Source organism: Notamacropus eugenii, chromosome 3 (genome assembly GCF_028372415.1).
Source record: "Notamacropus eugenii isolate mMacEug1 chromosome 3, mMacEug1.pri_v2, whole genome shotgun sequence".
Lineage (NCBI taxonomy): Eukaryota > Metazoa > Chordata > Mammalia > Diprotodontia > Macropodidae > Notamacropus > Notamacropus eugenii.
Window position 1 is genome coordinate 193,778,536 of NC_092874.1, and position 27,119 is coordinate 193,805,654.

The following is a 27,119-nucleotide window of genomic DNA, read 5'->3' on the forward strand; positions in this document are numbered from 1 at the left end:
AGATCTTATCATTTGTTTCATTTCCAGACATCCATCCATAGGGGTAAACAAATCTAAATCTGCCTCTTTGAAAATAATTCTTATAGTTCCTAGGCTTGCCAAGCAGGACAAATTTGATCCTTCTTCCATACCATCACCATTAAAGTATTTAAAAAGTTTATTTCCTGCACTAAATCTTCACTTCTGCAGGCTAAAATCTTCCCATTCCTTCAACCAATACTCATACATAATGGACTAAAGGCTCTTTACTAATCCAATTGTCCTTCTTTGGACATTTTCTACTTCATCAATGTTCTTCCAAAACTGGTACCCAGAAATGAACATAATACTCTAAATATGGTCTAACCAGGAAAGAATATAGCAAAATAAAATGTTTCCTCCTTTATTAAGAAATACTTGTTACATTAATGAATGCATGATTGGGGGGGAGGGTGTAGATACAAATAAAGTAACATACAGTCTCTATTTTTCAAGGGAGAGGCCACTTCTTTTATTCATTTATTTTAGTAACATTTATTAAGCACTAACAATAAGATAAGAAGATTACTTCTGGCTAAGAAGTTTATGAAAGGTTTCATGGAAGAGGTGGCACCATAGCCAGGGTCTTGAATGATTAGAATTTTAAATAGAAGAGATGTAGAGTAGAACATTTCAAGTACAGGAAATTGTTGGAATAAAAGCATGGAGGTCAGATAGAGTTAGAGATTTGAGGAGAAGAGTATTCCCATTTTAAACTCCCCAAATTATATGAAGGGGAGTAGTATGAGATCAGGCTCAAATATATATTGGAGATAGACTGGTTTAATGCCAATTCAATACCTGCTGCTATGAATTTGCATACATATTTTCAGAGTAGACTGGCAAAATATAATAAACTCTCTTCTTCAAAGGCAAAACCAAAACATTTATTTAGAACATCACTATTAGAATACCAGGAAATAAGATTTAGCAAGGTACTCATCATCAATCCAGAGAGCACCAACATCTTAAGTATTCTTTCTGTTATGCCTCCCCACAAACAAGTTCCCCTAGGCAAAACTCTTCCCTCTATCTGTTCATGTTGACTTGTCTCTCCCCAATATTCTATTAAGGTTAAAATTTCATTGGGCAAGCTCCTCCCACAATGGGTTCCATGTGACTCAGATTTCATATGACTCAGGTTGTATCACAGCTATGAGCTGGGCCAGAGCTCAAAGCAGGTCACATAGGTCTACTATTGGACGGGGAAGATCTTCCTAGGCCATTAACATTACAACTGAGGAGCCCTTTAATGCCAACCAGAGGATGTGTAGACAATGGAGAGTCACTGAAAACTTTTAATCAAGGGAATGGAATGATGAAAGTGGGTGTGTTAGGATTATTACTTAAAGAATGAAGAAGAGAAGGAGAAAATGAAAAAGTGGGGAAAGAGAAGAGGAAAGAAGAGAAGAGAAGAAAGGAGAAAACATGTTGAAGGAAGAATGCCAAAAATGAGCAAGAGGAAGAAGAAAAGGAAGTAACAGTAGCTAAGACCCTAGATAATCCATAGAATAGATACTCTGCACTTAAATCAGTGAATAATCACATCATAGCTTGTAAAACTATGTACAACTCAATGATTAATTACTTCAATATGAGCTTTTTTCTCTTACCCTACCCAATTAATTTCTCCAAAGTAAAATCAAACTGAATTGCTAGACTTCAGTCAATATGTTTTCACAGTAAAAGAGAAACTGAGGATTGAATTAATAAATTTGGCAAATTTGAGACATTCTTAAAGCCCATCTAGATCAAGCCAATCTTCAATTACCCAAAATACATATTCCTTAAAGTGCTATACAATGTCCAATTACCCCCGGCTGCTTTCAACTGAATAGGCCATACAGTGTAGAACAGAGGTGGGAAACCTGTGGCCTTCTAGGTCCTTAGGTATGGCCTTTTGACTGAGTCCAAGTTTTACAGAACAAATACCCTTAATAAAAGAATTTGTTCTGTGAAGTGTAGATTCAAAGGGCCAAACCTGAGAACCCAGAGGGTTACATGTGGCCTCCTGGCTACAGATTCCCCACCCCTGGTGTAGAAGCTATGGTAAGACAATAATAAAATCCTTATAAGTTATGTCTCAACAATGCTGGAAAATTAGAGCCTACTCTGATGGATTTCCCTGAAATAATGATACTTGACAAAGGCTTTAAAATGGAAGGGGGAAGAAAGAATTAAGGATAAAAAGCTGTCCCTAGGCAAATTTAAACAGGTCAAAATCAACAGCACTCATTTCCTCACCCCATTTTTCTGCGCAACCTTTCAACATACTGTAATATGCACATGCTATTTCTCCTTTCACTGGGACTCTCCCTTGTAGGACCCAATCTGTCCTATTCAAGTTAAGAAATTTCCCTCATCCCTATTCTGCACCAAAATTTCCTTTTCCTGTGTCTCATTTTCTCAAGAGCTTGCCTATATTAAGTAAGCTAATCTGATAAACCAATCTGTGCTATTAAATGAGTTCATGTCTGCTGTGACTTATTACTGTGTCCCAAGTAACATAACTGCTATTTAACAAAAAACAGGATCAAATTTACTGGACTCTGGGTGCCCAAAGCACTTTAGTAGAGGAACAACTCATGTTAATATATCACTTTAAGGGTCACAAAGCATTTAATAATCCAAATGGCTGACTCTCAAAAGAAGTTTAGAAATCCCAAACTTCAAAAGAAGCCAAGGAACAAGGCAAAATCTCCCCAAGATGGATATTAAATTGGTCCAACATGATGTGTTTTCAATAGTGTAGACGCCCTGATCCAGCATCATTTGCCTTTCTTCATGTTTGCAAATTGGCCATAAATTTAATGACTGGATGAGTCAACATGGGGTAGCGGAAAGAATACAAGTACGGAAAGTAAGATTCTAGTCCTTATACTATAGTTGACTGATTAATTTTATCCTTTAATAAGTGATTTAATCTCTCTGGTCCCTTTAGATTCCCCGGTTGTTAAGTAACTTAGCATAATGAAAAGATGGTTGTGTATGGGCTTAGGTTCTGTAAGGGCTGTATGAATAAAAGAAATTATCATTTTTCTAATATCTCTCAAGCTATCAAAGTTAAGATGACAAATGTAATTGTCTAATTTTCTGTAATTTTTCTCATTAGCTTTTAGAAAGCCTGTCACCAAACAGTTCAATAAAATATCTTAAGCGCTTTAAAAATAATACTTTACGATCCTAGGATAATTTCAACTGATGACAAAAGCTTCAAAAGATTGAGAGACCACATAAGAGTGGAAAGATTAATGGACTAGAAATTAGGAGAACTAGGTGGTGTAAAGAAGAGAGTGCCAGGTCTAGAGTCAGGAAAATCATCCTCCTTGGTTTATTTAACTGTAAAATGAGCTGGAGAGGAAATGGCAAACCACTCCAGTACCTTTGCCAAGAAAACCCTAAATGGGGTCATGAAAAGTCAGACATGACTGAAAAATGACTGAATGACAAAAAAATTTAAGCCCAAACTCTGGTACTTGCTAATCATATGACCTTAAGCAATGTCAGTTTCTTCAATTGTGAAATAAGGTGATTGGACTAGATCTTGAAGGTACTTTACAACTTTACAGATATTCCATAATCTCAAGAATTTAACAAGCCAATATGCTGTATTCAAGGCATTATGCTGAGATGCTGAGATGCAAAAATAAGACAGAGGTCTTATGAAAGAGAGAGACACAGATATAAATTTGACCCCAGTTTTAATACCTCCATACACAGAGAATATGAATAATGTTACTGTACATTTGTAAATGGAAGCAATCTTGGGTGAGAGGCAGTTTATCATTCTGCCTACTATTAACTACCAAAGCTGGAGAAAAATGGTAGTAGATACTGAGAGAGAAAGGTCTAAAAGAACTACTTTTCTGAGAGACTAATGGAATTAATTCTCATCTTTGAAAAAGACTAAAATAATATTTCTTGAAAGAATGAAATTTAATTCTTGAGTTGTGACTGCCATCCTGAGGGAACTGAAGGGTGGCCCTGTGTTTCCACAGAGTTAAGGAAAAGTCAATAGCAGCAAGTGATAGTGAGAATGACTCTGCCTGAGATCTATCTCATGTGATATAATTATTTAAACATGTCTTTGTATTATTTATTTCACTCTTAAGAAATTGTATAACCAGTAAAAAACCAGTAATCCAGTAAAAAGCCAGGAAAAGCAGGAAAAAAATGAGTTTTTTTACACCTAAAGGTCTAAGGGTTTGAAAGAAAAAGGAGGAAAGAAAGCTTATGAAAAGTAAGGCTCCCCTTGAGTTTGAGTTTCAGTTGTTGTTTAGTTTTGTTTTATTTTTTGTTTGGGGAGAGGGGGATGTTTCTCTGCAAACTGAAATGGTCACTCAGAGCTAATTGGTTAATGAAACAATCTGGGAATTTCTGTTAATTTACAAGGAAATGTCAGAATATACACAATAATTTCATGAGATATCAGGGAAAAATTTTAAGGAAATTAATCAGCAGAAATTTTAAAAAAAGTTGAACATACTAAGAAATCTGTTGATAACTTCTCATAGTTGATTCATGCCTTAGATACTGAATCACTGTCCTAAGTTCTTTTCTAATGGACTTTTGTTGAAGGTGTGGTGGGATCTGCTTTGAATACCTACATAATCTTTTCAAGCAATCAATTAAGTGGTCATAGTCATCAGAAGCATATTTGAGATTCTTGACAACTTTAATAATGGTTTTAATTACATGATATATTTTAAAAATTACATATACATGAATTGGATTGGACTGGATACTCTGTCACTCAACTTCTGTTGCTCATAATGAGTGTAAGCAAAAAGACATCATGAAGATGATGACATGAAGATGTAACTTAAGCCCTAACTCCTGGACAAGGAAGCAGAAAATAAGTCTACAAAGGACACAATAACACCTTCCAAACTAAGTTACCATAAAAATTTAACACTATATAACTTTAATGCATAGGGGAGAATGGCCAAAAAAAAAAAAAAAAGGTTGGAGAAAACAGTTTAGAATCAAGAAATAAAAAAGGTTGAAAAACTTGTAGATCATATAAAACTTCATGCCACACACACACACACACACACAAATTAAATGGATTGTATTTTCACAGGAAACAACTAATTGGTAACATGGGAGTCATTTCTGAATCAAATATATGTATAAAGTCAGAAAGTCTACGTAGAGAAAAAGATCAAACTCAAAAGCAGAAGAAAAATTTAAGAACTGAGAATGTATGCTGTACAACTAAAAGAATTCCAACTTAATGTAGATAAATTAGCTCTCTTCACCAAAACTTAGGAAGAGAACCAGGTATGGAAGAAAACTGAACCATTAGGAGAGGAGACAGATTTCCTTCTTCCACAAACTCACACACCATCAATCATATCATCTATTCAATCAGACAGTCAGTCAAGCACCAAGTATTTATTAAAATCTTAACAGATCCCAGACACCATATTCCCAGACATCATGGTTCAGTGATACAAAGACAGTCAAAAATATTCCCTAAGCACAGGGAGCTTTCATGCTAATGGAGAAGACAACATGTAAATAACCATGGACACTCAAGATACATACATACAAACACATGTATGTATTAAGAGAGAGAGAAAGTAGATATAAAGTAATCTCAGAAGGAAATAAAAAACAGTAGGGAATGGGAAGAGAGGAGGATGGAGATAGAAAAGGCCTCCTGTAGGAGATGGGACTTCAATTATTGAAGCTAGGAAGAGACAGAATTAAAGAGGAAGAACATTCCAAGTATTGGGAACAATCAGTACGAAAGCACGAAGATGGGAGATGGTGGGTCCTATGCAGTTGTTTGGATTGCAACATACGCAGAAGGAATAAAAGGTAAGAAGACTAAATAATATCAAAGGTATTAATGATGAAAATGCAAAGGAAGGAAGCCTAGCCATACCATACTAAACTAGCCATACTAAAACTATATTACAATGGCAATCATCAAAACTACCTGGTACAGGCTAGGAAATAGAGTGACCAATCAGCGGAATAGGTTAGGTACACAAGACAACAGTGATAAATGACTATAGTAATATATTGTTTGATAAATGCAAAGACTCCAGCTTCTGAGATAAGAACTCACTATTTGACAAAAAGTCCTGGGAAAACTGGAAAATAGTATGGCAGAGACTAGGCAATGACCAACATCTCACACCTTATCTCAAGATAAGGTAAAAATGGGTACATGATTTAGACATAAAGGGTGATACCATAAGCAAATCAGAAGAGCAAAGAATAGCTTACCTTTTATATCTATGGAGAAGGGAAGAATAAAAGACGAAATAAGAGGTAGAGAAAACTATGAAATGCAAAATGGATAATTTTGATTATGCTAAGTTAAAAAGTTTTTGCACAAATAAAAACAATGCAGCCAAGATAAGAAGAAAAGCAGAAAACTAGAAAACAATTTTTTCAAACAGCATTTCTGACAAAAGCCTTATTTCTAATATGTATGTAGAGGATTGAGTAAAATTTATAAGAATATAAATCATTCCCCAATTGGGTCAAAGGATATGAACAGGCAGTTTTCTAAGGAAGAAATTAAAGCTATCTATAATGATATGAAAAATGCTCTAAATCACTATTGATTAGAGAAATACAAATTGAAACAACTCTGAGGTACCACCTCACACATATCACATTGGTCTATGTGACATAAAAGAAATATGATTAATGTTAGAGAAGACATGGAAAAATGGGAAAACACTACTAGGTCTGTAAAACCGAGATCACAAAAAAGGGAAAAGGACCCACATGTACAAATATACTTACTGTAGCTCTTATTGTGATGGCAAAGAATTGGAAATGCCACTCAACTGAGGAATAGCTGAACAAGCTCTGATATATGAATGTAATGGAATATTATAGTTCTATAAGAAATGATGAACAGGTAGATTTTAGTAAAAAAAAACAAAAAACAAAAAACCAGGTTTTACTGAAAGACTTAGATGAACTGATGCTGAGTGTAACAGCAACATTGTATGATGATCAACTGTGATAGACTTAGCTCTTCTCAGCAAGACAATGATCTAAGACAATTCCAAAAGACTCATGATGGAAAATGCTATTCATATCCAGGAAAAGAACTCTGGACTCTGAATGTGGATCAAAGTATACTATTTCCACTTTTTGTTTTTTCTTTCTTTCTTGTGGTTTTCCCCTTTGTCCTGCTTTTTCTTTCACAACATGACTAATGAGGGAATTTGTTTAACATGATTGTTGATGTATAACCTATATGAAATTGCTTGCTGTCTTTGGGGTAGGGGGAAGAGAGAGAGACAAAAATTTGGAAGTCAAAATCTTATAAAAATGAATGTTGAAAACTATCTTTACATGTAATTGGGAAAAAAATACTATTAAGTGCAAAAAGAAAAGGTACTAGAAATAATAGGGAGCCCTGGAGCTCAATGAATGGGGAGAAGAAGTGATAGGTGATATGTGCTTTGTAAAAATCATCTTGGAAGATGGCAGAGTGAAAGCAACAACTCACCTAAGCTCCTGGACAAACTCCTCTGGATATCTCTGAAAGGAGAATCTGACCAGACTTTGGAGGTGTAGAATCCAGTGGGTGAGAGACATTAACAGATTCGGAGCCCAGGTTGGACTGGAAGGTCCACGGGAAGGATCTGTTCCGCGGGGGTAAGCCCCCAGCGCACAGCGCAGCGCGGTCAGCGCAGCAGGGCGGAAGGGACCTGAGAAGCCCGAGAGTGGCGGGCGAAACCAGCAGAGCAGGAGACAGGCCAAACCGAGCCGGTGAGAGCCGCTGAGCGCCAGATATCAGCGCAGCAGCCCTTGAAACCTTCAGCCTGAAGACTAAACTTTGGTAAGTCACCTACTTGAACTTCCAGGAGCTAGGATGGCAGAGTGATCAGTAAATGCTCTCTCCTCCCCGCTGATGACCGTGAAAGAACCATAAAATTCTTCCCCAGATTAATCCTGGATCAGCGGGAACAGCAGAAGGGGGCAAATAGTCTCATAACACCAGAGGCTAGAAAAATAGCAAAGGGGGATTCTTCCTACTGTGGCGGAGGCGATCTGGAAGGACAGACGACCCAGGGCAGAGAAAATTCTCACTGAGACCCAGGCAAGCCTCAGAGCCGGGAGACAAGCCCCAGGAGGGGCGGGAACACGCATTGGCTTCTAGGCGTGCCCCAGCCCTCCAGGGGAAAAGGGAAGACAATAGGGAAGCTGGGATCACCATCCCCTGACCTTGACTTTGCCTCAGGTCAGCTGAGGAGATCTCCTGAGACCAGACCACCCCTCCCACACACCTAACAAGCTAACCCCAGGGTTGATCTGGGAAACAAAAAAAAAAGCCTGCTTTTAGCCTAGACACACATCAGCTCAACTTAAAGATCTGTACCTTCTGACTGAAAGAACCAGAAGCTACAACACTCAGCCAACATCATGAATCAGAAAAAGCAGACGAAAAGTGAAAAAACCATAGAATCTTTCTATGGGGATAAAGACCAAAACACAAACACCAAAGAGGTCAGAGCTGAGACTGTACTTCCATCTGAAACCTCAGATGGGACTATGAATTTCTCACAAGCACAACTAAATTACCTGGAACATCTGAAGAAGGATATAAAAGAAAAACTGGCCAATGATTTTAAAATTATAAAAAAAGAATTCACTGATGAGAACATCACTCTGAAAAGGAAAACTGAACAAATGGAAAAGGAAGTTCAAAAATTAACTGGAGAGAATAATTCCCTAAAAGGAAGAGTTAATCAAACGGAAAAGGAAACCCAAAACCTAATTGGGAAAATTGATCAGATGGAAAAGGAAACCCAAAACCTAACTGGGAAAATTGGTCGAATGGAAAAAGAAGTACAAAAATTAAATGGAGAAAATAGCTCCTTAAAGGGAAAAATTGGTCAGATGGAAAAGGAGATGCAAAAGCTAACTGAAGAAAACAATATGATGAAGATTAGCATTGGGCAAGTAGAAACTAATGACTCAATGAGGCAACAAGAATCAGTCAAACAAAATCTAAAGAATGAAAAGATAGAAGAAAATCTAAAATATTTAATTGGAAAAACAACTGACCTGGAAAATAGATCCAGGAGAGAAAATTTAAGAATTATTGGCCTGCCAGAAACCCATGATGAAGAAAAGAGTCTGGACAATATCTTCCAGGAAATCATCAAGGAAAACTGCCAAGAAGTACTAGACTCAGAGGGCAAAATAGTCATCGAAAGAATCCACCGTTCCCCTCCCGAAAGGGATCCTAAACTCAAAACCCCAAGAAATATAGTTGCCAAATTCCAGAGCTATCAAGTGAAGGAGAAAATACTACAAGCAGCTAGAAAGAAACAATTCAAATATCAAGGACACACAGTCAGGATCACACAGGACCTTGCAGCTTCTACATTAAAAGATCGAAAGAATTGGAACCCAATATTCCATAAGGCAAAAGAGTTGGGACTTCAACCAAGGATCAACTACCCAGCAAAGTTCAGCATAACATTTCAGGCAAGGAGAAAGTCATTCAACGAAATAAGGGATTTCCAGAGCTTCCTGACCAAAACACCAGAACTCAATAGACAATTTGATCTTCAAATGCAGGTCTCCAGAGAATCATAAAAAGGTAAACAGAGGGGAAAAAACAAAAACAAAAACTTGCTACTCAATTAGGGCAAACTGTTTACCTCCCTAAAAGGGAAAATGATACCTGTTAATCTTGAGAACTGTGCAGCTATTATGATAAAAGGGATATATGTAGAGGGAATGGGCATAAAGTAAATGATGTCATGTCAAAAATATGATTTAAGTATGAGAAGGGATTGTAATAGGAGGTGTGAAAAGGGGGAAGCAGAAAATGGCAAATTATATCACAGGAAGAAGTACAAAACTATAGTAGAGGGAAGGAGGGGAGGGAGATGAGCATTGTTTGAGAGGTACTCTTATCTGATTTGTTCAAAGGAGGGAACAATAATCTTAAGTAAATAATCCTAACTAGCTCTATAGGTAGTAGGAGGGGAAGGGGGAAGAAAGGGGAGGGTGGCTAAAAGGGAGGAAAGAAGCAATAAGAGTAAAGGGGACTAAAAGGGAGGGGGGCTAAAAGAAGGAGGGGAAGGCTGCAGGAGGAGGGGGAGAAAAGTGAATACTATTGAGGAGGGGAAGGGAGACGGGAGAGCTAAAAGCAAAAATGGTGGCAAAGAGGTTGGAGGGAAATACACAGATTGTAATCATAACTGTGAATGTGAATGGAATGAACTCTCCCATAAAACAGAGACGGATAGTAGAATGGATTAAAAGCCATAATCCAACAATATGCTACTTACAAGAAACACATTTGAAATGGGGGGATACACATAGGATAAAGGTCAAAGGATGGAGCAGAATATATTGTGCTTCAGCTCATGTAAGAAAGGCAGGAGTAGCAATCCTAATCTCAGACAAAGCAAAAGCAGAAATAGATCTAATCAAAAGGGATAAGGATGGAAACTATATCCTGCTAAAAGGCACCATAGACAATGAAGCAATATCATTACTAAACATGTATGCTCCAAGTGGTATAGCATCCAGATTCTTAGAGGAGAGGTTGGGGGAGTTGAAGGAAGAAATTGATAGCAAAACTATACTAGTGGGGGACCTCAACCTCCCCCTCTCTGAACTCGATAAATCCAACCTCAAAATAAACAAGAAAGAGGTTAAGGAGGTAAATAAAACTCTGGATAAGGTAGATATGATAAATCTTTGGAGAAAATTAAATGGGAATAGAAAGGAATATACCTTTTTCTCAGCGGTACATGGAACATTTACAAAAATTGACCATGTACTAGGACATAAAAATCTCACAATCCAGTGCAGAAAGGTAGAGATAATCAATGCATCCTTTTCAGATCATAATGCATTAAAAATTACATGTAATAAAAGGCCATGGAAAGAGAAACCAAAAATCAATTGGAAACTAAATAATCTAATTCTAAAGAAGGGTTGGATTAAAGAAGAAATCATAGAAACAATCAACAATTTCATTCAAGAGAATGACAATAGTGAGACAACATACCAAAACTTATGGGATACTGCAAAAGCAGTTATTAGGGGAAGTTTTATATCTTTGAATGCTTACATAAATAAAATAGAGAAAGAGGAGATCAATGACTTAGGCTTGCAGTTGAAAAAGCTAGAAAAAGAACAAATTGAAAATCCCCAAGTAAATACCAAATTAGAAATACTGAAAACCAAAGGAGAGATTAATAAAATTGAAATTAAGAAAACTATTGAATTAATAAATAAAACCAATAGTTGGTTTTATGAAAAAACTAATAAAATTGATAAACCTTTGGTCAATCTGATTAAAAAAAAGGAAGAAGAAAATCAAATTACTAATATTAAAAATGAAAGGGGTGAACTCACCTCCAATGAGGAGGAAATTAAAACAATAATTAGAAACTACTTTGCCCAACTTTATGCCCACAAATTCGATAATCTAAATGAGATGGATGAATATTTTAAAAAATACAAATTGCCCAGATTAACAGAAGAGGAAATTGAATACTTAAACAACCCCACATCAGAAAAAGAAATTGAACAAGCCATCAATGAACTCCCTAGGAAAAAATCTCCAGGGCCAGATGGATTCACAAGTGAATTCTATCAAACATTTAAAGAACAGTTCATTCCAATTCTACATACACTATTTTTGAAAATTGGGGAAGAAGGAGTCCTCCCAAATTCTTTCTATGATACAAATATGGTTTTGATACTCAAACCAGGAAGAGACAAAACAGAGAAAGAAATTATAGACCAATTTCCCTAATGAATATAGATGCAAAAATTTTAAATAAGATTTTAGCAAAACGAATACAGCATCTTATCACGAGATTAATACGTTATGATCAGGTAGGATTCATACCAGGACTACAGGGCTGGTTCAATATTAGGAAAACTATTAGCATTATCGATCACATCAACAACAAAGCTAACAAAAACCACATGATTATCTCAATAGATGCAGAAAAAGCTTTTGACAAAATACAACACCCATTCCTACTAAAAACACTGGAGAACGTAGGAATAAAGGGAACTTTCCATAAAATAATAAGCAGTATCTATCTAAAACCTTCAGCAAGCATTATATGCAATGGGGATAAGCTAGATGCATTCCCAATAAGATCAGGGGTGAAACAAGGTTGTCCATTATCACCACTATTATTCAATATGGTACTAGAAATGTTAGCTGTAGCAATTAGACAAGATAAAGATATTCAAGGAATAAGAATAGCCAAAGAAGAAACTAAGTTATCACTCTTTGCAGATGATATGATGATTTACCTAGAGAATCCCAGAGATTCAAGTAAAAAATTACTTGAATTAATAAACAACTTTGGCAAAGTTGCAGGTTACAAAATAAACCCACACAAATCTTCTGCGTTCCTATATATTAGCAACAAAGTCCAACAGCAAGAGATAGAAAGAGAAATCCCATTTAAAGTTAGGGTAGACAGTATAAAATACTTAGGAGTCTACCTGCCAAAACAAACCCAGGGACTATATGAACACAATTACAAGACACTTTTTGCACAAATAAAGTCAGATTTAAGTAAGTGGAAAAACATTAGTTGCTCATGGGTAGGTTGTGCTAATATAATAAAAATGACAATTCTACCTAAATTAATATACTTATTTAGTGCCATACCAATTAAACTATCAGACAATTACTTTCTAGAGCTGGATAAAATAATATCAAAATTCATTTGGAAAAACAAAAGGTCCAGAATATCAAAGGGACTAATGAAAAAAAATGCTTGGGAAGGTGGCCTAGCGCTACCAGACCTCAAACTGTACTATAAAGCAGCAATTATCAAAACCACGTGGTATTGGCTAAGAAACAGAGAGGTAGACAAGTGGAATAGACTTGGCACTCAAGATGCAGTAGGCAAGGAATATAGCAACCTTCTGTTTGATAAACCCAAGGACCCCAGCTTCTGGGATAAGAACTCATTGTTTGACAAAAATTGCTGGGAAAACTGGATAACAGTGTGGCGGAAATTAGGCATAGACCCATACCTGACACCGTACACAAGAATAAAGTCCAAATGGGTACATGATTTAGGTATAAAGATTGATACCATGAATAAACTGGAGAAGCAAGGAATAGTGTATTTATCAGATCTATGGAGAAGGGAAGAATTCTTTACTAAAGGAGAGATAGAAAGCATTATGAAATGCAAAATGGATAACTTTGAAACCCAATGCAACCAAAATCCGGAGGGATGTAGTAAATTGGGAAAGAATTTTTACAGCTAAGCTCGGGGATAAAGGCCTCATTTCTAGAATATATAGAGAACTGACCCAAATGTATAATCATACAAGTCATTCCCCAATTGATAAATGGTCAAAGGATATGAACAGGCAATTTTCAGAGGAAGAAATTAAAGCTATCTATAATCATATGAAAAAATGCTCTAAATCACTATTGATTAGAGAGATGCAAATCGAAACAACTCTGAGGTACCACATCACACCTATAAGATTGGCAAACATGACAGAACAACAAAATGATAAATGCTGGAGAGGATGTGGGAGAGTTGGAACACTAATTCATTGTTGGTGGAGCTGTGAGCGCATCCAACCATTCTGGAGAACAATTTGGGACTATGCCCAAAGGGCTACAAAAATGTGCATACCCTTTGACCCAGCAATATTGCTACTAGGACTATATCCCCAAGAGATCATAAAAATGGGAAAGGGTCCCACATGTACAAAAATATTTATAGCAGCACTCTATGTAGTTGCCAAAAACTGGAAGTCAAGGGGATGTCCATCAATTGGGGAATGGCTGAATAAATTATGGTATATGAATGTAATGGAGTACTATTGTGCCATAAGAAATGATGAACAAGAAGACTTCAGAGAGGCCTGGAAGGACTTATATGACCTGATGCTGTGTGAAAGGAGCAGAACCAGGAGAACTTTGTGCACAGCAATGACCACAGTGTGTGAGAGTTTTTTCTGGTAGACTTGGATTTTTGTAATAACGCAAAAACTTCTTATAAAAAAAAAAAAATCCCAAAGGTGGTTCTCAAGGCAAAATGCCTTCCACACTCAGAGAAAGAAATATGGAAGTCACTCACAAAATGTAGCAGATCATGTTTGTGTACGTGTATGTGTTTGTGTATCATGTTCTGATTTGTTATACGATTTCTTTCATTTATTTTAATCTGACTACATAGCATGACTATAGTGAAAATATACTCAATAGGAAAGTATATGTAGAATCTATACAGAATTGTATGAAGTAGTGGGGAGGGAAGGGGGTAGTGGGGGGTAGGTGGGGGGGGATAAAATCTCAATTGTATGGCAGTGATTGTTAAACATTAAAAAATAAAAAAAATTTAAAAAAATAAAATAAAAAAAAATTAGATTAAAAAGCTCAGGGATACACTTTAGTCTGAGACCGGGCAGACATCTTAATTGACTCTGTTATGTTATTTGTTAATTTGTAAATTCTCTCTTTTGTTCTTGTTTCAAAAATTTAAAACTGCTCTTGCTTTAAAAAGTTGAAACATAAAAGGGGGATAGATAATTGATGGGTAGGATTTCTGAACGCAAGGACCCAATCTGGGTCAAAAGGAAAAGAACTTTGATATGGTAAGACAAGGTTTAGGAATGTCATTACAGTGGAAATGGGAATCTGATCAAAGGTCATGAAGGACAAATGCTGAATCCTTCATAGCCCAATAAATTATTGTCAGACTTCTTTATTATTGAAATATTCTTTCCCAAAGTGGGATAATTTTCTTAAGATCACAGAAGAAATATGACATCATCAGCAAAATCATTATCTGTCTCACATTAAAGAGTTTTATCATGACAAAAAAAAAATCATCTTGTCAGCAGAGGAAAGGATGCATTGGATTAGAAAGAACTGAAATAGAGAGATCAATGAGAAAGCTAATGTGATAATCCAAGTGAAAGATCCTGAGGCCTTGCACCAATGCCATAATTACGTGATTGTAGAGTATGGATCATATGAGAGATACCATGAAAGTTTGAGGAGTCAAAGGTAAACTGAGGTTGTGAGTCTGTATGACTCAGAAGATACTGTTGCCCTTGAGAGAAAAGGAGTTGGGGGGAAAGTGGGGAGAAAAGATGAGTTCCATTTTGAAATGTTGAATTTGAGAGGCCTCCAGGATATTAAGTTTAAGATGTCCAACATGCAATTGGTGATTCAGGTACTGGAGTTCTGGAGAGAGATAGAGATATGGATATAGAGATCTGGGAATAATCTTCATAGAGATAACTGATCTCATGACAGTAGGCAAGATCACCAAGGATGAAAGCATAGAGGGAAAAGCAAAGAGCTAGGACAGAAGCCTGAAGAACACTCATGGTTCATTAGTTTGATATGGAGTAAAAACTAAAAAGGGATATTGAAAAGATTGTTGGGCAAATAGAATCAGTAGAAAGCAAAAAAATAAAAAGTCCAAAAACTAAAGACAAGAGCGTATTTGGGAAAAGATTATCAAAAGTGCCTAATGATGTAGAGCAATCAAGAAGGATAAAGACAGAGAAAAGTCATTAAATATAGTAAAGAGATCATTGGATCATCACTTTGGAGAGGGCACTTTCAATTAAATGTTGAGGTTTTGTTTTTATTCAGTTGGTTCAGTCATCTCCAACTCTCTATTACCCTGTTGGGGGGTTTCCTGGCAAAGATAATGGAGTGGTTTGTCATTTTCTTCTCCAGCTCATTTTACAAATGAAGAAACTGAGATAAGACTTAACAGAGTTAAATGACTTACCAAGGGTCAGATAAGCTAGTGAGTATCTGAGGCCATATTTGAAGACAGGTACTCTAGGCTGGGCATTGTATCCACTGTACCACCTAGCTGCTCCCGATGATGTAGGAAGTTACATTACAGAGGGTTTATAACAGAATGAGAGGAAAGGATATAAAGGCATCACATGTAGATAGCTTTGTCAAGAAGTTAGAAATAAAAGGGAAATGGATGTAGGATGATAGCTAGCAGGAATGGAAGGATTAAATAAGAGGTTTTTTAAGGATAGGGAAGACACAGATGTGCTTAAAGACAAAAGAGAAGGCGTTCTTGATAGTGGTCATATGGATAGACAGGAAGAAAGTGAATGGGGATGATAGTGGAGAAATCTGTTGAAGAAGACAAGAGAGGTTGGGATCAAGGATGTAGGTAGAGGGGTTGGTCTTGGAAATGAAGACTACCTCTTCATTTGAGCTCAAAGTGAACAAGGAGATACTGAGGGAAGTTATCAGTCAACAAGCATTTCTTAAGTGCAGGCTTTACAGGCACTAGACTAAACATTGAGGATTCAAAGAAAGGCCAAAAAGAGTCTGAATGACAATTCAGTTTGAATGACAAAAGAGTTTGAATGACAATTTTTCCCCTGAAGTATTACACTCAGTTTTTCTGGGTAGGTGATCCTAGTTCGTTTGACTTCTGGAATATCATATTCCAAGCCCTTCAATACCTTAATGTAGAAGCTGCTAGATCTTGTGTTATCCCGATTATATTTCCACAAACACTCTAATTGCATCTTTCTGGCTGCTTGCAATATTTTCTCCTTGACCTGAGAACTCTGGAATTTGGCTACAATACTCCTAGGAATTTCTCTTTTCTGGTTTCTTTCAGGAGGTGATTGGTGAATTCTTTCAATATTTATTTTGCCCTCTGGTTCTAGGATATCAGGGCAGTTTCCCTTGAAGGAGCTTCCATCTTAATGTATAAACAAGACAAAAAAACAGTATATAAAAGATAACTTTGAAGGAAAGTCACTCACAGAGAGGTTTGTGGGGAGGAGGGATGGAGATAAAGTGTGAGGAAGGAACTAAACGGCCTCTAGGAAAATATAGAACTTGAAATGAGTCTTGAAGTAAGCCATATAAGCTAAGAGGCAGAGGTGAGGGGCACCTTCCAGGCACGAAGATTCATGTACATTCCAGCCTGCGCAAAGAAAGGCAGAGTTAGGAAACAAAACATCATGTGTGAGAAACAAGAAGTTGTTTTGTGAAGCTGGTCTGTAGAATAATGAGGTGATACTGCATTTAGAGCAGTTTGGTAGCATAGGAGATGCAGCGCCAGGCCTGAAGTCAGCAAGACCTGAGTTCAAATCCAACTTCAGACACCTACTAACTGGGTGACCCTGGGCAAGTCACTTAACCCTGTTTGCCTCAGTTTCCTCATCTGTAAAATGAACTGGAGAAGAAAATGGAAAACTTCTCCATTGTCTTTGCCAATAAAATCCCAAGTGGGGTTACAAAGAATTGGACACTACTGAAAAGACTGAACAACAACAATGTTCCTTTATGCAAGTAAAGTACAAGAAGAAGCGGAAAGTATGAAGGGTCCAGATTGAGAAGGGCTTTAAATACCAGAGGACTCAGAGTTGGTCCCAAGCTAACAGGAAGCCACTGGAGTCTATTTCATAAAAGAATGATATTGTGTGATCTTCCCTTTAGAAAAATCAATTAGGTAGCTGAGTGTGAAGAGACTTAAGGCAAAGAGATTCATTAAAAGGCTATTGCAATAGTCCAGACAAGAAGTAACAGGTGTCCTAGTATAGTAACTGTGATGTATAGAAGAGATTCGGGGAAACAGAAAGGATAAGATGTAACAATAGATTGGATAATTCGGTTTGTATAAAGGAGAAGTTGGAAGATGTAAGCACACTGTTCAGTCTTTGACCTTTAATTTCCAGCATCAAGCAGTATCTGGCACATAGCAGACATATAAGAAGCCCTTGGTTATTGAATGGCTGAGACTGAGATTCTAAGACTAGATGACTCATTGGGCATGATCCTGAGTAAATTGAAGAATTAGAAACTACGGTCTTTGAGGGAACATCAATATATATATATATACATATGCTGGGGGAAAAAAAGAAAATATGTGCATTAGTCTTCTGGAATGAGAACAGGATATGAGGAGGAAAAACATATTGTGAGCCAAGCACTAAACCATGGAGTTCATTCAAGAATGTCCTGGGGCTTGTCACTCGCCCCACAGAAGCATACCCTTGGTAAAGGCAGACAACTGGAGAAGTTTGTGAGTAGACAGAGGCTTAGTTCTGGTCCTCTAGGCTTGAGTGATAGAAGGAAAAGGTGAGCCCAGTAGTGATGCTTCAGCAGATGCTTCACCCAGGGCAGGCAAAGAAGTGACACCAGGAAAAGAGAGGATATTTAGAACTCTGCAATTAGGAATTGCTTTGGCCATTTATGGCTATAGGCATCTGCCTCACAGAACTTATCTTCCTTAGAGATAGCCTAGAATGTCAAAGCTGAAGGAGATATTGCCATGTGAGGTAGCTAAGTGTCCAACCACAATCATAAAATCTATCTTGTGGGAACACAGCTATTACATTGACTTCAGTAGGAAAAAAAATTGTTTTACAGCATACACTGGATCAACAGTGGGACATGCATTTTTCATTAGTGGAGCCTGCAGCATACTTGACAGTGCAGGAGGTTAAGGCTTGAAGTTTGTTGTGTCAAATGAGTCTGTCATTTCAGAGCTGGTGGACGAGATGATTAACTGATGGTGTTCACCTGATCCTGGGCATAGATAGACACTATGATATAATAGGGAAAGTCTTAGGTTCAGAGTCAGAGAAATTGGATTCAAATATTATCTCTGCCACCTACTGCCTATAGATTCTTGGACAGATCACCTCATTTCTTTGTGTCATAGTTTCCTCATCTGTGAAATGATAGAGTTGGACCATATGACTTCTGAGGACCCTTTCAGCCTATGAGCCTTGAATAAGTGCCTCTAGCCTTATAACTGTAAATTACTTTTGTTTAATCATTTCCAGTACTCTATAATTCAAATCCAAGCCCTGATCAGCTAGCAAGGTCAGCAAACATTTGATCTCCTTGCCAAAGAAAAAGATATGGCAGCCAAAGACAACACCAGTTTTGAATATAAATTCATTTGCAAAATCTTATAGAAGAGGTTAGGGAATATCATGAGCAATATCACCTCATAAAACAGTGAGAAACAATAAAGATAAAAACAAGTTTATAGAAAGCTTGGCAAGCAACCCAATTAATCCAGATCATTCTGTGCATATTTAAGGAAGAAATTGGAAGGAGAATTAAAAAAACAGGAGAAAAATGGAAAAGATCTGTGAAGACATCTACAACAGTCATTCCATCACTCCCTATGCCTCACTTCTCCTAAACTTATTCTTTATCCATATTGTGACCTCTAGTCCCTCCACCCCTCAGTAGTCTTTCAGGCCATCAATGCTACTCAGGCTTCCTTTTCCTCCCTTCCCAATCTTGATTAAACAGTTAACCAGTTCAACATTACAAGGCCTTTACTCTAAAATTTCTTCCCCTGTCCCCCAACTTGTTTTATCACCTCTCCTAACTTGCCAAACCCAAACCTTGCATTGTTCCTAGGAGCAGCTTCCTCCACTTCTACTCACTCATACCCAAATGCAGCAGCGGGGAGTCAAACAATTGAGATAATTGGGTTACATTTGTCATCTAACCTCAACTGGATCATTACTGCCAAAAAACAATCCTCTTATTCCTTCCTAATTAATTCTCTGTCACACTTCTCATAGTGGCAATTCTAAACCTTCTTTTCTCTCATTTCTAATCCTTTCCACCCCAATCCGATTGAGAACTGCCTCCCCACTTTATTAAGAAAATTGAGATCATCTCTCATCCCCTACTCTACAACCCCAAAAAGGCCTTGAAATCATCTTTGATTCTTTCCTCCTTTACTCGTCCCTGATAAAAAAATCACCCTTCCTCCAACCAAAACCAACTTCTATTTGTAGCACTAATCCCCTCCCTTCCTGTCACCTCCAACAGATTGCCACCATAATCATCCCCTTTCTTAGCTTCAAACTCTCCCTATCCATTAGCTCCACTCTGCTGCCTACAAACATGACTAGTTCTGCCCCATTCTTTAAAATCTTCACTTGAACCTACCGTTTAAGTCACAATCCTTTCTTTCTCTTCTCTTTCATAGCCAAATTCATGAAAGGAATTGTCTCCTGTCCTTGCCTCCCCTTTCCCTTGTTCTCTTCTCTATCCTTTGCAGTCTGGCTTCCTACGGTATCACTCAACTTAAACTTCTCTTTTCAAAAGTGCAGGTAATCCAGTTGTGAAAGATTTAGCTACACTGATCAAGACAATCATCCAAGACAATCCAATGCCTCGTGACAAAAAATGGAATCCAGTTCCAGAGAGAGAACTAACGAACTCTGAGTGCGAATTAAAGTAGAAATTTTTCTTCTTTTTTTTCAGCATAGCTAATGTGGAAATATGGTTTGCATGACTTCACATGTATAATTGATACTATACTGCTTGTCTTCTCAGTGGTGAGAGGGAAGGGACTGGAGAGAGCGAAAGAATTTGAAACTCAAAATATTTTTTTAAAAGAATGTTAAAAATAAATGCTAAATTTAAAAAAATTACAAGTGATCTCTTCATTGCCATATTTGATGGCTTCTTCTCAACATTCATCCTTTTTTCACTGCCCTATAGAATTTTAAAGTATTGACCATCTTCCTTTTCTGGATACTCCTTCCTCTATGGATTTTCATGAGACTATTCCCTTTTTTTGGTTTTTCTTCTATTTGTCTAACTGCTCCCTATATTGCTGGATCATAATCCATGCCCTTCCTTGTTTTGAAAGCCATCTGCAGAAGCTGCAAGGTATGGAGTTTCAGGGATATACAAAGATCTTTCTATACAGATACAATACTCCTGAGGTTTTAGCAGACAATCTAATGACTTTTGACTGAGTTTTACCAAATACTGTACCAATTGCAAAGGTGGAGGGGAGAAGCACTTTAACTTATTAGTAATTTGTTTTCTTTTAAATTTATTCTTAGGTTGTATTATTGCATTTTATGGTCCACTGGTGCTTCATTGCATTCTAATGCAGAACCTGAAATATCAGATTGGCACGTCTTGGACCTGACCCAGAATACTGGCTACAGTTACTATGCTAAGGCTCTAGGGGGAAATTGAAATAGTCTCTGTCTGTCATATGTATGTAAGTAAGAATATACGCATGTATATCTTATACAAAATCAATGTCAGATAATGTTCAGGAGGATGTCATCAGCATCTAGTGTAGGAGGGTGTGATGGACCAGGAATAATTTCATGTGGACATTGGTCTCCTTCAGGAAAACTTGCTTTACTAACAAAGAATATAAGCTTCATGAAGGCAGGGGCTGTTTTGTTTTGTATGTGTATCTCCAGCATCTAGAATAATTTCTTACACAAAGAAGGAAATGAATATCTATTGAATAAAATGGATTGTAGAGTTCTGACACCAGGACATGAACATCAGCAAGACAAGGCTTGTTAGGAGGGTGTAGAACCCAGAGTCCAGAAAGGCAGTAAAGAGTCTAATGACTGTCATAGTTTCAGCAGGGAAGAAGCCAAGAGTAAGGTTGTATAGTTCATCTCCCCAACCCCATGCCCAGGTTTGCTTTAAAAATGAACTTGAAGCAAGCTTAGCTATTCTCATGAGTCAAATGTGTTATACCAAATCGATTGAACTTCCAGCCCTTGTCATTTTCTTGCTTTTCTTTACAGGCAAATGCTGTGAGAAGGATAGAAGCTATGTGCAAGTGACATTTCCAAGTCCAAAACCCCTGCAAACACCACTATACATCAGGATGACCACTCGAGGGAAATGGATCCAAAACAAGAGTCATAACAGACACCATTTTGAGGAGTCCATTGGCTTTGCCAGACTGCAAAAACATGGATTACAGTCTTTCCATTGCTTTCCATTGCTCTTACATTGAAACACATTCACTTAAAACCACTTACCCTCCTCCATGGGCGAGAAATCTGAGCACCACTTATACAAGCAATCTTTCTGACCCTCTCCTCTCGTAATTGCAATCAACTGTTCCCCTTCTATCCAACTGCTCTCACAAAGCACAAACTGCAGAAGCTTCTCACAAAAGGGCCTGTACAGAAGCTGCCTTTCTAGCAGTTGTGCAATTGCACAACCTCCTGAAATCAAGAGTAGCAAAGAAGTAGATAGGATTGAGCTTCTCACAAAAGGGCCTGTACAGAAGCTGCCTTTCTAGCAGTTGTGCAATTGCACAACCTCCTGAAATCAAGAGTAGCAAAGAAGTAGATAGGATTGGAGAGATCAGGTGAAGGCTCAGGACATGGCAGTCAGTCAGTATCACAAGCAAGAGCCATGATATTAAGTTAGGGAAAAGCTAGTTAATGCAGGAACAGTGAGGCAGTTACCATGAACCTAGGAAAGGTCTAGATAACAGAAGCACCAAAAATTTAGAAAGGCAAATTTCAGCTTGATAAACTTATTTAAAATTGGAGTTATACAAAAGTGAACTGGGCTTCCTTATGCATTAGTGAGTTTTCCCTCACTAGAAGACTTTAAGGAAAGACTAGATGGCTACTTACTGAGAACAATGCAGAGAAGGTTTTCTATGGATTGGGCTAGCCACTCTATTAAGTGCCTTGCCTTCCCTGTGTGAGATTTTGGAGGAGGGGGGCCTTTTTTTTTTTTGTCTTTTCTTTTTTGCCTGTCCTAAAACCTGAGTTACAAATGTATTTTAAACCTCCAGTCTTTGGGACCAACCAGGTTGGAACTTAGCATACTACTTCAAGATTTTTGAATAGAATTTCTCTAGCATTTGGTAGGCCCCAAAGTAACTGATCTAGTTTCTGAAATTCACTTTAGAATGGGTTTTCAGGCTCTTTCTCCAATTGCTTTTTTGAAAACAGCACATGCAATTCATCTTATGTGGAATAGAAATTCATGAGAAACAAGAAAAGTTAGGCATCTTTTTTAAGAAATTGGAAATAGATTCTCAAATGAGTTTAACATTTGGCCAGTGAGACGACTGGAGTCAAACAATCTTTAGCTGGAAGCATGGGGCCCTAATGAAGGGGTTTGGCATTTCAGTTGAACAAGAGGAATGATTTCTGGGTGTGGCTCTGAAGTTGGGGGTGGGAAAATTTGGTCAGTTCTCGTAGGCAAATAAAGGTTTTCTTCTTCTTCTCTCTTGTAAGACTATTATAAGTAGGAGAAGGTGTTGGGAAGTAGGGTGTAAGGGTAGTAAGAATGGGGATGGGGAAAGCAGAAGAAGCATATATAAACTAGTTTAAGAGATATTGCATTGGAGGAGGAGGAAGAAGAAGCTGGTATGAGGGTTGGATTAGGGGTGTAGCTTGTAAAAATGGCTTCTAGAACATCCAGCAGCTCTTGCCCAGCAACAGTTTCTTATGATTTCAGCCCCAATACATTAGAAACATATGGACCAAATTCCTGCCTGCCCCCTTCCCTCATCTATAGAAAAATACACAAGGCTTTCAAAATTAAGAAGAAACACAAAATCTAGAAACCAAAATGTGTGGGGTAGTTTTAGACAAATTTATAAAATTCTGGAAAAATAATGGAAGATAATTAACACATCTGAGAAGCAGTGGCACCCAGCCCTGTCATTAATGTTCACAGCCAGGAAAGCAATGGGTATAAGGTAGGAGGAACTATGTGGTTTTCCTGAGGGATCTAAAGAAACATAGCTGCCAAACATCTTAGCACTCAGTTGAATAGGCAAGCTATGGTAACATTAGCATAAAATCTATAGGCTAATTGCAAGAGTTACTCCAACTTTAGTCCTTGGGAATTACCATTGAAGGGAAAATGACCAGCTGTACTCCATCTTCTCAGAGTAACATACGATGGTTTCCAGTGGACTGAGGAGAATATTTGTTGGACATCAAGAAAAATGACTAGTCACTCACAGGTGCCTAGTAAAAGGTCAAGTACCCAGTAGGCATTCAATAAATGCTTATGAATTAAACTGATTGACAATCAATGAGTATTTATTAAAGACCCACACAAGTATAGAGAAATGTGGCATGCTGAGGAAGATTCTTCATCTACTCAGCACCTAGCATAGTCCTCTGCTTATAAGAGGGATATTCAACAAATATTTGTTGAAAGAAAGAGGGGAGGAAGAGGGAGGAAGATAAAGAGGAAGAAGAGAGATAGAAAGGAAAGAAAGAAAGGAGGCACAGAAGGAACAAAGGAATGAGGGTAGAAAGGAAGAGAGGGAGCAACCTATAGAAACTTGAGATGTTTTTCTGCCCTCTGAGAGCACTCTTTGGAAAGATAAGGCACAAACTAATAATAGAAGACGTGATAAGTGACAATTGAGCATTTTGGGAAATGTGTCAATTGTTCTGGATTCCAGTTTGGAATTAGGCAAAAAAAGAAAGTTAACTGCCCATATTCTCTGATCTAGTGATCTCACTTCTGAGCAATACCCCAAGGAAGTCAAAGACAGAAATAAAGATTGATTATGTAACAAAATACACACAGTAACAAAAAACTCAGAATTAAGTGAGTCCAATTGTAGAATGGCTTAAAATAAGATATGATACGTAAATGTAAAGGAATATTATTGTAATTGTATAGCTTGAAATTATAAGTACAAGAGAAATGTGGCAAAGCTTGAATTAAATGATGTGGAGTTTAAAAAATATTTGTGTGTGTATAGAGTGATAACAACTCTAAATAACAAGGGAAAAACCCAAGAAGGTTCCTCGAGAAGAGCAGAAAATGAAACACATCTCACTCATGACAGAGAGATAAGAGCTTATTAGGACAGATAATGTATATATTGTTAGGCATGGTCTTTGAATCAGATAATTTTACTTGACTGCTTTTCTTTGTCCCTTGGTATGGTCTGAGGTGGAGAGGGAAGGACTGAAGACAAAAGGCATCATTAAAACATCCTTTAAGAGAAACTTCTTAAAGGCAAGCAAAAAAGGAGGCAATCACTTTTGCCTAGATTAGCAGTCAGGGAAGTGCAGGGAGAGGTGGACTTGGAGCTAGACATTGAAGGAGACAGAACTTGAATTAAGTAGTCAATTGTACACTCTATAAAGCAAGGAGCTCTGCTTTCTCTAAAATTTGTGCCACACCTTTTAGGGCAGATTGCTCTGCAGGTAATAGACACCTAATAAATGTTTGTTGAAATGAAATTAAATAAGAGGAAAGTAGAGGAAATGAAAAGATGGGTCCAAATTTGATCATCTGTGGGGAAACGGGAGGACATTGTATAAAAGGAAAGATGCCATAGCTCTCCAGTCAGATGAAATTTCTTAAATGGCGAACACCTGTCTAGCATTTTGTGCATCCTCAGGCACTTGGTAGAAACAATACTGGGTGGTGAAAATTCCACTGGAATTAGAGGGCTTGAGGGCTCTGCTAGTACTACCTAAAGGACCTCATGCAAATCACTTTCCTCTCTAGGTACCTGTAAAAAGGAGGGGTTTGTACTGGATTCTTCCTAAAGCCACACCCAGCTCAAAATACTTTGATCTTACATTAGTATTAGGCATCAGACTACATAGTCAAGGAAATCATAAACTATCCTCTTTTTTTTTTTTTTTTTTAATATTTAAGAGTAGAAAAGCTCCTATTCTCTGCCTCCCTTGGTTAGGTATGTGTATACTTGTTTCTGGAGGCAGAGGAGTGAATGAAATGACCTGTTCAAGGTCCTAATATTAGCTACAGGATTCAATATCTACAATTTGAAACCTGACTGGACGTTCATCCAATCAATTATGGAAATGTAAATGTTCAGTGATGGTATCAGATAGAGATCTCACTCAGCAAAAAGATTCTTATCACTTTCTTCTGTCCAGTAATGAGCCCTTCTCCCATTTCCACATTACTAACTTATCCTATGCTAGAACCACTTAAGTCTGAACCACTCTACCCATATGCATTCTCATCTTCACAGTTCATCTAAAGGGCAATCAAAAATGTAAAGAAAGAAGGGGCCTTGGAGTACAATGAGTCCAACTCCCCAATTTTACAGATGAAGCAAGGGAAGATTTTGCATCTGAACTAAGTATGGTCCTTACTGATGACTCCTAATCCCATCTTCTCCAAGATGCCTACCCCAAACTCGTCAATAACACTCTTCCTCCTCCTATTATATAACAAATTCCCAAATGATCCATCAAACCTCTAATAATAATGCAAAAAGAGGGGGTGGGGGCAGCAAGTGTCTCTGATCTCCCTGAGCTTGCTACTCTAATGAACATACGTTCTATATTTCATTACTTCAGGAGCTATGATTTATATAAGTATGCTCTCCACCAATAGAAATAGTAACTTCTATGATGTTTTGGTCTTTATGAATTGCCATAGCAAAAAACAAAAACATTTGGTGGTAAATACACTTGCGATTATCTCTCTGAGCTTCAGGTAACCATAGGATCAAAGATTTTGAGCTGGTAAAGGCCACTTAGAGAAGCCACTGAGTCCAACTCCTTCACTTATTGGACAAGGAAACAAACTAGTAAGTTTGTGCAAGGATTCAAATTCAGGCCTGCCTGACTCCAAATCCAGTACTTAATTCACTCTGTTACTCATGCTGCTCTAATGAATCGGTGAGAGGCCTTTATTTAAAGCCTTGTTGACTAATAGTTCCTGTTCAATCATTCAGTTGTGTTCAACTCTTCATGACCCCATGGACCACAGCACACCTCTATCATCCATGCAGTTTTCTTGGCAAAGATACTGAAGTAGTTTGCCATTTCCTTCTCCATTTCATTTTATAGATGAGAAAATTGAAGGAAACAGTGTGAGGTGACTGACTTAGGGTCACATAGTTAGTAAAGTGTCTGAGGTCAGATTGGCACTCAGGTCCTCCTGACTCCAGAGTCATCAATCTACTCGCTGAGTTGCCTAGCTGGTTTGTCAGAATGTGCCAAAATTAGGCTCTACTGACATAGCCTTTGAAAATCAAAGTTCAAATTCAAGTCATGAGACAAAAGCATAGACAGGATTTTAGTAGAGAATCATTTATATGTTTATTGGATTTGTTTACCTGATATCTCCAAGACTAGCCTGAAATCTCATTACTAGACTAACTGCAGAGACCTGCTTGCCTTATCTTTGCATCTCCTCAGTGTCTAAGATAATATATTGCACATAGTAGGTACATAATAAATATTTAGGCAACTAAGTGGCACAGAAGAGAGTGCCAGGGCCTGGAGTCAGGAAGATGAGTCTTCCTGAGTTGACATCAGGCTTCAGACACATACTATCTGTGTGACTCCAGGAAAGTCATGTGTCT

At 37.6% G+C, this 27,119-nt stretch overlaps 1 protein-coding gene across 4 annotated transcripts in view; it reads right to left on the reverse strand.

Moving 5' to 3' along the window:
* Positions 1-27,119, reverse strand: part of ANO2 (anoctamin 2) — a 578,869-nt gene that overhangs the window by 246,976 nt on the left and 304,774 nt on the right. The window lies entirely within an intron of this gene.